This window comes from Hyla sarda, unplaced genomic scaffold (genome assembly GCF_029499605.1).
Source record: "Hyla sarda isolate aHylSar1 unplaced genomic scaffold, aHylSar1.hap1 scaffold_635, whole genome shotgun sequence".
In the NCBI taxonomy this organism is placed as follows: Eukaryota; Metazoa; Chordata; class Amphibia; order Anura; family Hylidae; genus Hyla; species Hyla sarda.
In genome coordinates, this window is record NW_026610650.1 from 171891 (window position 1) to 185620 (window position 13730).

A 13730-nucleotide genomic window follows, 5' to 3' on the forward strand; every position below is an offset into this window, starting at 1 on the left:
CTGTATAATATCCCAGCAGGGTCACCTCTCCAGTCATCACCAGACCCCTCCATTACTGTATAATGTCCCAGCAGTGTCACCTCTCCAGTCATCACCAGACCCCTCCATTACTGTATAATGTCCCAGCAGTGTCACCTCTAGTCATCACCAGACCCCTCCATTACTGTATAATGTCCCAGCAGTGTCACCTCTCCAGTCATCACCAGACCCCTCCATTACTGTATAATGTCCCAGCAGTGTCACCTCTCCAGTCATCACCAGACCCCTCCATTACTGTATAATGTCCCAGCAGTGTCACCTCTCCAGTCATCACCAGACCCCTCCATTACTGTATAATGTCCAGCAGTGTCACCTCTCCAGTCATCACCAGACCCCTCCATTACTGTATAATGTCCCAGCAGTGTCACCTCTCCAGTCATCACCAGACCCCTCCATTACTGTATAATGTCCCAGCAGTGTCACCTCTCCAGTCATCACCGGACTCCTCCATTACTGTATAATGTCCCAGCAGTGTCACCTCTCCAGTCATCACCAGACCCCTCCATTACTGTATAATGTCCCAGCATTCCCAGCAGTGTCACCTCTCCAGTCATCACCAGACCCCTCCATTACTGTATAATGTCCCAGCATTCCCAGCAGTGTCACCTCTCCAGTCATCACCAGATCCCTCCATTACTGTATAATGTCCCAGCAGTGTCACCTCTCCAGTCATCACCAGACTCCTCCATTACTATATAATGTCCCAGCAGTGTCACCTCTCCAGTCATCGCCAGACCCCTCCATTACTGTATAATGTCCCAGCAGGGTCACCTCTCCAGTCATCACCAGACCCCTCCATTACTGTATAATGTCCCAGCATTCCCAGCTGTGTCACCTCTCCAGTCATCACCAGACCCCTCCATTACTGTATAATGTCCCAGCAGTGTCACCTCTCCAGTCATCACCAGACCCCTCCATTACTGTATAATGTCCCAGCAGTGTCACCTCTCCAGTCATCACCAGACCCCTCCATTACTGTATAATGTCCCAGCATTCCCAGCTGTGTCACCTCTCCAGTCATCACCAGACCCCTCCATTACTGTATAATGTCCCAGCTGTGTCACCTCTCCAGTCATCACCAGACCCCTCCATTACTGTATAATGTCCCAGCAGTGTCACCTCTCCAGTCATCACCAGACCCCTCCATTACTGTATAATGTCCCAGCAGTGTCACCTCTCCAGTCATCACCAGACCCCTCCATTACTGTATAATGTCCCAGCAGTGTCACCTCTCCAGTCATCACCAGACCCCTCCATTACTGTATAATGTCCCAGCAGTGTCACCTCTCCAGTCATCACCAGACCCCTCCATTACTGTATAATGTCCCAGCAGTGTCACCTCTCCAGTCATCACCAGACCCCTCCATTACTGTATAATGTCCCAGCATTCCCAGCGGTGTCACCTCTCCAGTCATCACCAGACCCCTCCATTACTGTATAATGTCCCAGCAGTGTCACCTCTCCAGTCATCACCAGACCCCTCCATTACTGTATAATGTCCCAGCAGTGTCACCTCTCCAGTCATCACCAGACCCCTCCATTACTGTATAATGTCCCAGCATTCCCAGCAGTGTCACCTCTCCAGTCATCACCAGACCCCTCCATTACTGTATAATGTCCCAGCAGTGTCACCTCTCCAGTCATCACCAGACCCCTCCATTACTGTATAATGTCCCAGCAGTGTCACCTCTCCAGTCATCACCAGACCCCTCCATTACTGTATAATGTCCCAGCAGTGTCACCTCTCCAGTCATCACCAGACCCCTCCATTACTGTATAATGTCCCAGCAGTGTCACCTCTCCAGTCATCACCAGACCCCTCCATTATTGTATAATGTCTCAGCAGTGTCACCTCTCCAGTCATCACCAGACCCCTCCATTACTGTATAATGTCCCAGCAGTGTCACCTCTCCAGTCATCACCAGACCCCTCCATTACTGTATAATGTCCCAGCAGGGTCACCTCTCCAGTCATCACCAGACCCCTCCATTACTGTATAATGTCCCAGCAGGGTCACTTCTCCAGTCATCACCAGACCCCTCCATTACTGTATAATGTCCCAGCAGTGTCACCTCTCCAGTCATCACCAGACCCCTCCATTATTGTATAATGTCTCAGCAGTGTCACCTCTCCAGTCATCACCAGACCCCTCCATTACTGTATAATGTCCCAGCAGTGTCACCTCTCCAGTCATCACCAGACCCCTCCATTACTGTATAATGTCCCAGCAGGGTCACCTCTCCAGTCATCACCAGACCCCTCCATTACTGTATAATGTCCCAGCAGGGTCACCTCTCCAGTCATCACCAGACCCCTCCATTACTGTATAATGTCCCAGCAGTGTCACCTCTCCAGTCAGCAGCTCCATCATCTTGTTGATGAGTTCTCGGATCTTCTGTTCGTCCATTTCCTCATATATCAGGGAGTGAGGTGGGGTCCCCGGTATTGGGCTCAGGGTTCTTCCCCATCCTTCACACACAAGGGCCCGACAGTGCAAACTAGAGGACTTCTTCACTACTGTGTAATCCTGTGTATGGAGAGACACATTAATATCACTAAATACATTCCCAGAATCCCTCACCTCTCCAGTCATATCCATCTGTTATTACATAGATAAGAATGAGGTCATGTGACATCACTCCCAGAATCCCTCACCTCTCCAGTCATATCCATCTGTTATTACATAGATAAGAATGAGGTCATGTGACATCACTCCCAGAATCCCTCACCTTTTCAGTCATATCATCTGTTATTACATAGATAAGAATTAGGTCATGTGACATCACTCCCAGAATCCCTCACCTCTCCGGTCATATCCATCTGTTATTACATAGATAAGAATGAGGTCATGTGATATCACTCCCAGAATCCCTCACCTCTCCAGTCATATCAATATGTTATTACATAGATAAGAATGAGGTCATGTGACATCACTCCCAGAATCCCTCACCTCTCCAGTCATATCCATCTGTTATTACATAGATAAGAATGAGGTCATGTGACATCACTCCCAGAATCCCTCACCTCTCCAGTAAGCCGGAAGAGTATCTGTAGGGTGAGGTTTATGATCCTGTCGGCCATCTTGTTCCTGTCTCTCTCCATGGTTGATGGGTCATCCAGGAGAATTCTCTTATATAGAAGATATCAGCAGAGGATCCTGGATTGGAGAAACCTGAAGGGAAGAAGAGGAGACGATGAGAAATGGCGGCTGCTAATAGAAACAACAACAGAGAAAGAGACAAATACACAGAAAGTTCTGGATCTTGTGATCTTCTTCCTTAAGTCATAAAACCTTGTGTACCTGAAGGGGTTAATAGTAATGTCCCCTCCCCCAGCGCTCCTGATGTCACCACAACCGTATATACCTCCACCTGCAGACTGTACAGGAGCCGTGTGCTTACAGGACCTGCGATGATGTCACCGTCATGTGATCAGTCACATGGAGGAGGAGGAGTCACATGATCAGGGGCTGCTGCTCTAGGCTCCTCTGCTCAGTGTATGCAGGACTCTGCTGTGCTGGTTGTGATCGCTGCTGGATGAGCTGAAGTTATGTGTATGCAGCAGAGCTGTGTGTGTGTGATGTGCGTGGTGCAGAGCTGTGTATGTGTGTGTTATATATGTCTGCAGCAGAGCTGTGTGTAATGTGCATGTAGCTGAGCTGTATGTGTACACAGTAGAGCTGTATATGTGTAATGTACATGTAGCTGAGCTGTATGTGTACACAGTAGAGCTGTATATGTGTAATGTGCATGTAGCTGAGCTGTATGTGTACACAGTAGAGCTGCATATGTGTAATGTGCATGTAGCTGAGCTGTATGTGTACACAGTAGAGCTGTATATGTGTAATGTACATGTAGCTGAGCTGTATGTGTACACAGTAGAGCTGTATATGTGTAATGTACATGTAGCTGAGCTGTATGTGTACACAGTAGAGCTGTATATGTGTAATGTACATGTAGCTGAGCTGTATGTGTACACAGTAGAGCTGTATATGTGTAATGTGCATGTAGCTGAGCTGTATGTGTACACAGTAGAGCTGCATATGTGTAATGTGCATGTAGCTGAGCTGTATGTGTACACAGTAGAGCTGTGTGTAATGTGCATGTAGCTGAGTTGTATGTGTACACAGTAGAGCTGTATATGTGTAATGTACATGTAGCTGAGCTGTATGTGTACACAGTAGAGCTGTATATGTGTAATGTACATGTAGCTGAGCTGTATGTGTACACAGTAGAGCTGTATATGTGTAATGTGCATGTAGCTGAGCTGTATGTGTACACAGTAGAGCTGTATATGTGTAATGTACATGTAGCTGAGCTGTATGTGTACACAGTAGAGCTGTATATGTGTAATGTACATGTAGCTGAGCTGTATGTGTACACAGTAGAGCTGTATATGTGTAATGTACATGTAGCTGAGCTGTACGTGTACACAGTAGAGCTGTATATGTGTAATGTGCATGTAGCTGAGCTGTACGTGTACACAGTAGAGCTGTATATGTGTAATGTACATGTAGCTGAGCTGTATGTGTTCACAGTAGAGCTGTATATGTGTAATGTACATGTAGCTGAGCTGTATGTGTACAGTAGAGCTGTGTGTAATGTGCATGTAGCTGAGCTGTATGTGTACACAGTAGAGCTGTATATGTGTAATGTGCATGTAGCTGAGCTGTATGTGTACACAGTAGAGCTGTATATGTGTAATGTACATGTAACTGAGCTGTATGTGTACACAGTAGAGCTGTATATGTGTAATGTACATGTAGCTGAGCTGTATGTGTACAGAGTAGAGCTGTATATGTGTAATGTACATGTAGCTGAGCTGTATGTGTACACAGTAGAGCTGTATATGTGTAATGTACATGTAGCTGAGCTGTATATGTGTAATGTGCATGTAGCTGAGCTGTATGTGTACACAGTAGTGCTGTATATGTGTAATGTACATGTAGCTGAGCTGTATGTGTACACAGTAGTGCTGTATATGTGTAATGTGCATGTAGCTGAGCTGTATGTGTACACAGTAGAGCTGTATATGTGTAATGTACATGTAGCTGGGCTGTATGTGTACACAGTAGTGCTGTATATGTGTAATGTGCATGTAGCTGAGCTGTATGTGTACACAGTAGAGCTGTATATGTGTAATGTGCATGTAGCTGAGCTGTATGTGTACACAGTAGAGCTGTATATGTGTAATGTACATGTAGCTGAGCTGTATGTGTACACAGTAGAGCTGTATATGTGTAATGTACATGTAGCTGAGCTGTATGTGTACACAGTAGAGCTGTATATGTGTAATGTACATGTAGCTGAGCTGTATGTGTACACAGTAGTGCTGTACATGTGTAATGTACATGTAGCTGAGCTGTATGTGTACACAGTAGAGCTGTACATGTGTAATGTACATGTAGCTGAGCTGTATGTGTACACAGTAGAGCTGTATATGTGTAATGTACATGTAGCTGAGCTGTATGTGTACACAGTAGAGCTGTATATGTGTAATGTACATGTAGCTGAGCTGTATGTGTACACAGTAGAGCTGTATATGTGTAATGTACATGTAGCTGAGCTGTGTGTACACAGTAGAGCTGTATATGTGTAATGTACATGTAGCTGAGCTGTATGTGTACACAGTAGAGCTGTATATGTGTAATGTACATGTAGCTGAGCTGTATGTGTACAGTAGAGCTGTATATGTGTAATGTGCATGTAGCTGAGCTGTATGTGTACACAGTAGTGCTGTATATGTGTAATGTACATGTAGCTGAGCTGTATGTGTACACAGTAGAGCTGTATATGTGTAATGTACATGTAGCTGAGCTGTATGTGTACACAGTAGAGCTGTATATGTGTAATGTACATGTAGCTGAGCTGTATGTGTACACAGTAGAGCTGTATATGTGTAATGTGCATGTAGCTGAGCTGTATGTGTACACAGTAGAGCAGTATATGTGTAATGTGCATGTAGCTGAGCTGTATGTGTACACAGTAGAGCTGTATATGTGTAATGTGCATGTAGCTGAGCTGTATGTGTACACAGTAGAGCTGTATATGTGTAATGTACATGTAGCTGAGCTGTATGTGTACACAGTAGAGCTGTATATGTGTAATGTGCATGTAGCTGAGCTGTATGTGTACACAGTAGAGCTGTATATGTGTAATGTGCATGTAGCTGAGCTGTATGTGTACACAGTAGAGCTGTATATGTGTAATGTACATGTAGCTGAGCTGTATGTGTACACAGTAGTGCTGTATATGTGTAATGTACATGTAGCTGAGCTGTATGTGTACACAGTAGAGCTGTATATGTAATATACATGTAGCCCTAGGACATCCACAGGTTCCAGTCTCCTTAGGAGCTCCCTGGGTAATTCCTTACTTACCGGCCACTTTAGTTTCTTGGGGGGTGGCGGGAGGGAGTTTTAGTAGTTGTGATTTAGTCTTCTTTGGTGTTCTTTTAACGCCCATAGCAGTTGTATTTAGGGTCTAGGTCTGCACTGTGTCAGGGACTAACAATTTTCTCCGTCCCGATTAGTGTTAGACAGGGTGTTTTTGGGAATGTTTATATTAAGCTTGTTATGCTTTGCTGCTTGTGTTTTGTTGGTTGGTGTTTGTGCTCTGTTTGTCTTTTTGTGGTATGTGTGGTCCTGGTGCTCCGTCCTTCTTCTTCCTGGCCTTCCTTTGCTTCCTTCTGCTGATATAATTGGTTGTGAGTAGTGATTGGGACGTTAAGGGTTTTTAGCTGGAACCTCCGGGGACTTAACTCCAAGTTCAAGAGGGCCTTATGTTTTTAGACTTTGTGAAACGCCAGTCTCCCCATACTATCTGCTTACAGGAGACTCACATCACGGGACAGAAGGTTCTCGCCCTGTAGAGTGCATGGATGGCTCAGGGTTACCGTGCTTCCTATTCTAGTTATACCAGGGGTGTCTCAGTTTAGTTACAAAGTCCTTGCCCTTGGTGGTTTCCCAGGTAGCCTGTGATCACTTTGGGAGGTTTGTCATTTTGCATTGTTCTCTGGGCTCCTTCTCATTTATTCTTCTATTGCTAACAAAATTTTGTCTTTTCCCTCTGATCCTGTTTTACTTGTAGGAGATTTTAATGTTGTTCCTGATCCTCGCTCCACTGCTATTGACCCTGGTTCTTCATCTTTTATATTTTGTGCAAGGCGTTGGGCTTGACTGACCTCTGGAGGTGGAAATATCCCACGTCTTCTGCTTTCTCCTTTTACTCTGCTGCCCATAGATCCTTCTCCCGCATTGATCTGGCTCTGGCCTCCGAGGATCTCCTCCAGGCAGTAAGAGATGTTTTCTACACCACTAGGGGGATCTCAGACCACTCTGCTGTATTGTTAGTTCTCAATCTAGGTCTTAGTTCCCCTCCCGTATTTTGCGCATGCACCCTGGTTGGCTAAGGGCTGAGGCAGTGGTGGAGGCTTTAGGGGTTGCCCATAGTAAGTACTGGGAGCATAATGCTTCTTATCCTGATCCTCTAGTTCAGTGGGATGCTTATAAGGCTAGGATTGGGGGCACTTTTATAGCGGGGGTAGCGGGAGCTTAGGTCGGCCACGAAGAATACGTTGTTTCAAGATGTTAGTGCTTTTGAGGTGGCTTATATTCGGGATCCTACACAATATCTCTGCTGGTTGTCCAGAAGGATAGGATTCAATTGAATTTTGCAAATACGGAAGCAGCGCTTTTTGCATTCGGGGATAAGAATGGGAAGCTACCTAGCGTACCTAGCAAAGGCTAGTCGCCCTGCCGCTTCTATTCCTTGTATTAAGGGGTTAGATGGTTCCATATTGTCTGACCCTCAGTTAATCAACTCTATCTTTAGGGATTTCTACTCCTCCCAATATTCTGCTCCTTCTAGACCCTGTCAGGGGGAACTTCTGTTTTTTCTACAGAACCTATCCCTCCCAAAGCTTAGTCGTACTCAGGCAAATGCGTTAGATACCCCTTTTACGTTGGAGGTGGTGAAACAGGCTATTAGGGAGCTTCCCAGTGGGAAGACCCTGGGTTTGGACGGGCTCATAGGTGATTGGTATGGGATGAACAAGGAGCGTTTGGCCCCTATACTCCTTCAATTATTTCATTCGGTGGCTGAGGCTGACTACCTTCCGGACTCTGATAGTGGTACTCCATAAGCCTGGGAAGGATCCGTTGCTACCTGACGTTACAGACCTATCTCCCTATTAAATGTTGATATTAAGATCTTTGCTAAAATACTGGCTTCTCGCCTGTATGGGGTCATTGGCTCTATCGTTCATCCTGACCAAACCGGGTTCATGCCGGGCAGGGCTACTGATGTTAACGTGAATATCGCAGCGGTGGGGGAAGACTTTCCTACAGGGATGGTGTTTAGTCTAGATATTTATAAGGCATTTGATTCTGTACTGTGGCCATATCTCTGGGAAATCTTGTCATATGGAAGACAAAAAAAGAGAACACGGAGTGCCTCATAGAATATTATCCTTCGTTAGAAAACAGCTATATGATGTATATAAACAGGGTGCTCACCTGTATAGGTTGTGGGTTAGCCACAACACTATTATACGTTAATCCCTCTACGGGGGGAAGGCCAGGAACATGCAGCACGGAGACTAAGACCGGGTTGGACTAGACATATGTAGACAAGGAAAAAGTAAAAAAAGGGCTCCAGTTGCGCAATAAGTCCCCTTAAGTGCTATAAATGCACTAGTCAGTCATGTAGAGTAAAAAAGCTACATTTATTAGTCCATAACAAGCGCTTTCGGAGTCTGAACAACTCCTTCTTTAGGTTCAAAGACTATGATACACAAAACTCTAAATACAGAATATATACACATACACATTCATAAAACAGCGGAAATAAAAACAATTAGTGTGCACCTTAATCACGGCATTCACATGTATTGCGGCGTCCGCATGTATCCGCAATTCGCCGGAAGTGTGCTAGAGAAGGAGGAACTACGGAAGTTACATCACTACTCAATCATAGCAAAAATTGAAGTCTCATTGTATTCGCACCACTGTCATGTTTTTTTGTATATTCCAAATATAGTGGTGCGAATACAATGAGACACCATTGTCGTGTGGATTCATATACTTTTTAAGGCATTTTGAGAATCATGTAAATTTTTGCTATGATTGAGTAGTGATGTAACTTCCGTAGTTCCTCCTTCTCTAGCACACTTCTGGTGAATTGTGGATGCATGCGGACGCCGCAATACATGTGAATGCCGTGATTAAGGTGCACACTAATGAATTGTTTTTATTTCTGCTGTTTTCTGAATGTGTATGTGTATATATTCTGTATTTAGAGTTTTGTGTATCATAGTCTTTGAACCTGAAGAAGGAGTTGTTCAGACTCCGAAAGCGCTTGTTATGGACTAATAAATGTAGCTTTTTTACTGTACATGACTGACTAGTGCATTTATAGCACTTAAGGGGACTTATTGCGCAACTGGAGCCCTTTTTTTTTTACTTTTTCCTTGTCTGGGAAATCTTGGGCATGTTTGGGTTTGGGTATACTTGATATAGCTTCTAGCTAAAGGTTTAGGTCTCCCAAAAAAATTCTTCCAATAAAGCGAAAGGGAACCTTATATTGCAGATATGATTAAAACTTCACTTTTAATAGTAGCTAGTAAAATAACCAAAAAAACAAACAAACAAAAGATCTAGTGCACAAAATATTAACGGACCGCCACCATTAATAAGAGATATCGCTAGTAGAAGCTCAAATATCTGCTATTGGGCAGTCCTAGAAAAATGAAGGAGTACTGTAGTCGTAGGGCTACTATGTATCAATAGTCACTAGATCACTACTGCTGATCTTCCTTCAACAAAGGTGCATGTTACCATAATTCATATGCATAAGGTGCGTCTTCCAGCATAAATAGTGGTTGTCATAGTGCAGTAATGACTCTGCTAGTCACTATATCCCAGTGGTACAAGGCCTTGATAGCAGCATACATAGGCAGCAATAGATAGCACGTATCTTAGCAGCATATCATCATAACACTCCGTTCTGCAGCAATTAGTATTGCATTTTCCAGCATAGCAGCAGAAATACTGGTAGCAGCGTCAACAAGCAGCAATAGATAGCACATATCTTAGCAGCATACCGTCATTGTACTCAATTCTGCAACAGTAGATATTGCACTTTCCAACATAGCAGCAGTGATATATAGCAGCAGATTATAGAGTTGGCACCAAAGCAAAATTGATATCATTGCACTTAGCCCTTCAGTTGTGCAGCAGTTATATATTGCACTTAATTCAGTAGCTGCAGATAACTTGCAGTAAGCAGCAGTACAAGCTATTGGTTCCAACATCCATCCATAGTCATTGCACTTAGCCCTATGTGCTGCAGCTGTCCTTCATCTAATCCAATAACAAATGCATTAATAAAGCAGCATAGTTACATATCTTATCATGTCCAGAGCAGGGGTCCTACGCGTTTCCTTTGCCATCAATCATCAGGGACCGACGTCTTGGCTCTTTATTATAGTTTGATCCATGTGCTCATTTCTGTATGTGCGACTCTGGTGGCGGCCGTACAAAGAATATCTCGTTCGCGCTGTTTTTTAAGCTGGTTAGCTCCTCCCCCTACATCACATGACTCCCTCAGTCTGGGTCATACGCGTCATAGACGCACCCCTGACCCATCCCGAGGGTCTGAGATATCACGCTGTAAAGGGAGGAGGTATGTGACGTCAGGTAGCGCTTCACGCCTCGTTCTGACTTGGGAAACTATAGACACCAGTGGTTTGCGTTTCAGATCTCGATATTGATGCCGATCGGGACCGTCTACTCAAACAGGTATATATTAACCATATGTGTACTTCAGCACTCTAGTTCTTTGCAAGTGACATCTAGAGATTAAATTTGTAACTAATTGCAAGACACTTGAGTATTAGTTAATTTGTTTTTCACATTTAAATTGTTGTTTTTATCCATGAGTGTCTGCTGCCCTCGTCATCTTTGTCTCAGTAAGATATAATAGCTATTGGTAAGCCTAGAGACAAGAAAGGGGAGGTGTTATATAAAACAGGCATATGAAATGAAGTCATTAAGCCCTTTTGGCTTGACAGTATCTAATCTAAAGGTCCATTCTGCCTCCCTCTGGAGGAGAGCCCTACGACTACAGTACTCCTTCATTTTTCTAGGACTGCCCAATAGCAGATATTTGAGCTTCTACTAGCGATATCTCTTATTAATGGTGGCGGTCCGTTAATATTTTGTGCACTAGATCTTTTGTTTGTTTGTTTTTTTGGTTATTTTACTAGCTACTATTAAAAGTGAAGTTTTAATCATGTTTGGGTTTGGCCCTCTGTTTTGTGCCTGGGTCCGCTTGTTGTATGATTGTCCTAGGGCTCGTATTCGCACTAACCTAGATGTTTCGGCTTCCTTCCTTCTGGGACAAAGCAGGGGTGTCCACTATCTCCCTTCCTTTTTGCGCTGGCGATCGAGCCTTTGGCGGCGGCTATACGTAGAGATCCCACAATCTGTGGCATTCCCAGGGGGTCCATTGTAGATGCTGATGACACATTGGTGTATTTAGCAGATGCAGAGGGCTCCTTCGTTTCTTTAATTAACCTACTTGATAGGTTTAGCTCTGTTTCAGGATTGCAGGTAAATTGGGTTAAATCCTCTCTCATGGCACTCTTACCTGATATTGTACTTCCCTCCTCTCTCCCGGCAGGGGTACAGGCAGTCTCCTGCTTCAGGTATCTCGGGATAGAGGTCTCTGCAACTATAGAGGAATATATGACCCTGAATTTAGACCCGTTCTTGACCTCCACAGTTGAACGGTTGAATGCCTGGTCCTCTCTCCCTAGCTGGAAGGATTAATATTTTTTAAATGATTTATTTCCCTAAATTTCTTTATTACTTCCATCTGGCTCCTGTGACTCCCTCCCCCCCTAAGAAATATTTTAATAGACTGTGTGGTTCTCTGGGATCCTTCTATTGGCAGGGGAAGTCTCCCAGGCTTGGTCGGGTTCTTCTTCAGGCTCCTAAACAGAGAGGTGGTGCCAATCCCAATGTCTATAACTATTTTCTTGCCTCTCAGTTGGTCTGTGCAGCGTGGTGGATTGACCAGGATCTGTCAAACTCGATGACTGCCTTGCCTGGAGCACTGATGGGTTCATATGAAGCTCTCACTAACTCACTATACAGGTACCATTCTCGTTCCTCTTATCCTCTTCCCTTGCAAACTATAGCTAAAGTGTGGTCCCTGGTGTTGAGTAAATTTCCGCAGCCTTTGGTGTCTCCTAGGGCACCCCTGTGGGGGAATGTACATTTACCTCACCTTCATGGGTTACAGGAGGCCCGTTTCTGGGGTTCTCATGGAGTCAGGTTCGTGATTCACTTGCTCCGAGAGGATCAGGATTTCTTGTCCTTTGCGGAAATGAAAGAACGTTATGGTGTCCCTGGCAGTGCCTTTTATAGGAATCTTCAGCGGAGGCAGGCGGCTCAAGCATAATTTGGCTCCCTGACATTTACCCCTGTGTTTTCTGAGGTGGAGATTCTCCTGGGCACTGCAGATCTCACTAAACCTCTTACCCAGTCCTATGCTCTCCTTCAGACACTGGGGCCTAGCCTGTTCTCGAATGCTTATCATAAATGGGTGGCTGATATTCCTGATCTGTCTGAGCGCCAGTGGAAGGAAGTTGAGGGCTCATGTTACTCCCCGGTGGTGAGTAGTAGGGATCTGTAGATTCAGTCTCGGTATGTTTTGAGGTTATATTAAACCCCTGCTAAGCTTAAATGTATTTGGGTTTCCCTGTCTGACTTATGTTTTCGTTGTTCTGTGGAGGTAGGTACCTTCCTGCATGCGGTTTGGGAGTGTCCAGTTATAGCCTCTTTTTGAAGGGAAGTAATGGGTTTTTTGGCAGACAATCTAGATTTTCCCTTCCTGCTTACCCCGGTGGTGTGCTTGCTGGGAGTCATAAATGAGTCTCTGGTTTGCATGGACGTATATTGATCCGAGTCTTGCTATTCTGTGCCTGTAAAGTGGTAGTAATGACCTGGAAGGATGCTTCACCTCCTCCTTTGTCTCGCTGGCTGAACCTGGTAAATATATTTGTCCCATTGTAACAAGCCTTGTATATGTAGGTGCCCGAAGAAATTAGACAGGGTGTGGACTCCATGGCTTTTATTGGATGTTTCAGCTGACCAGCCGTCTGGAGTGGTCCATTAGGTTCCCTATAACAGGATATTAATATTGTAGGGGGGCTTTTGGAGTCATTGGGATGTGTGGGTGTGAATGAATGCTTGTCTCGTGGTGTGGGACTCTTCTGGAAGGTACCGGGGATTCTCTTTCCTTATGTGCTTAGTTGCCTTTCCCGTTTATGATATCCCGGTCACTGTGCTGGAGTTAACCTGTGGGCCTCCGGAGGCACCTGTTGCTTGTTACTAGAGATGAGCGAACTTACAGTAAATTCGATTCGTCACAAACTTCTCGGCTCGGCAGTTGATGACTTATCCTGCATAAATGAGTTCAGCTTTCAGGTGCTCCGGTGGGCTGGAAAAGGTGGATACAGTCCTAGGAGACTCTTTCCTAGGACTGTATCCCCCTTTTCCAGCCCATGGGAGCACCGGAAAGCTGAACTAATTTATGCAGGATAAGTCATCAACTGCTGAGCCGAGAAGTTTGTGACGAATCGAATTTACTGTAAGTTCGCTCATCTCTACTTGTTACACTTTCTTG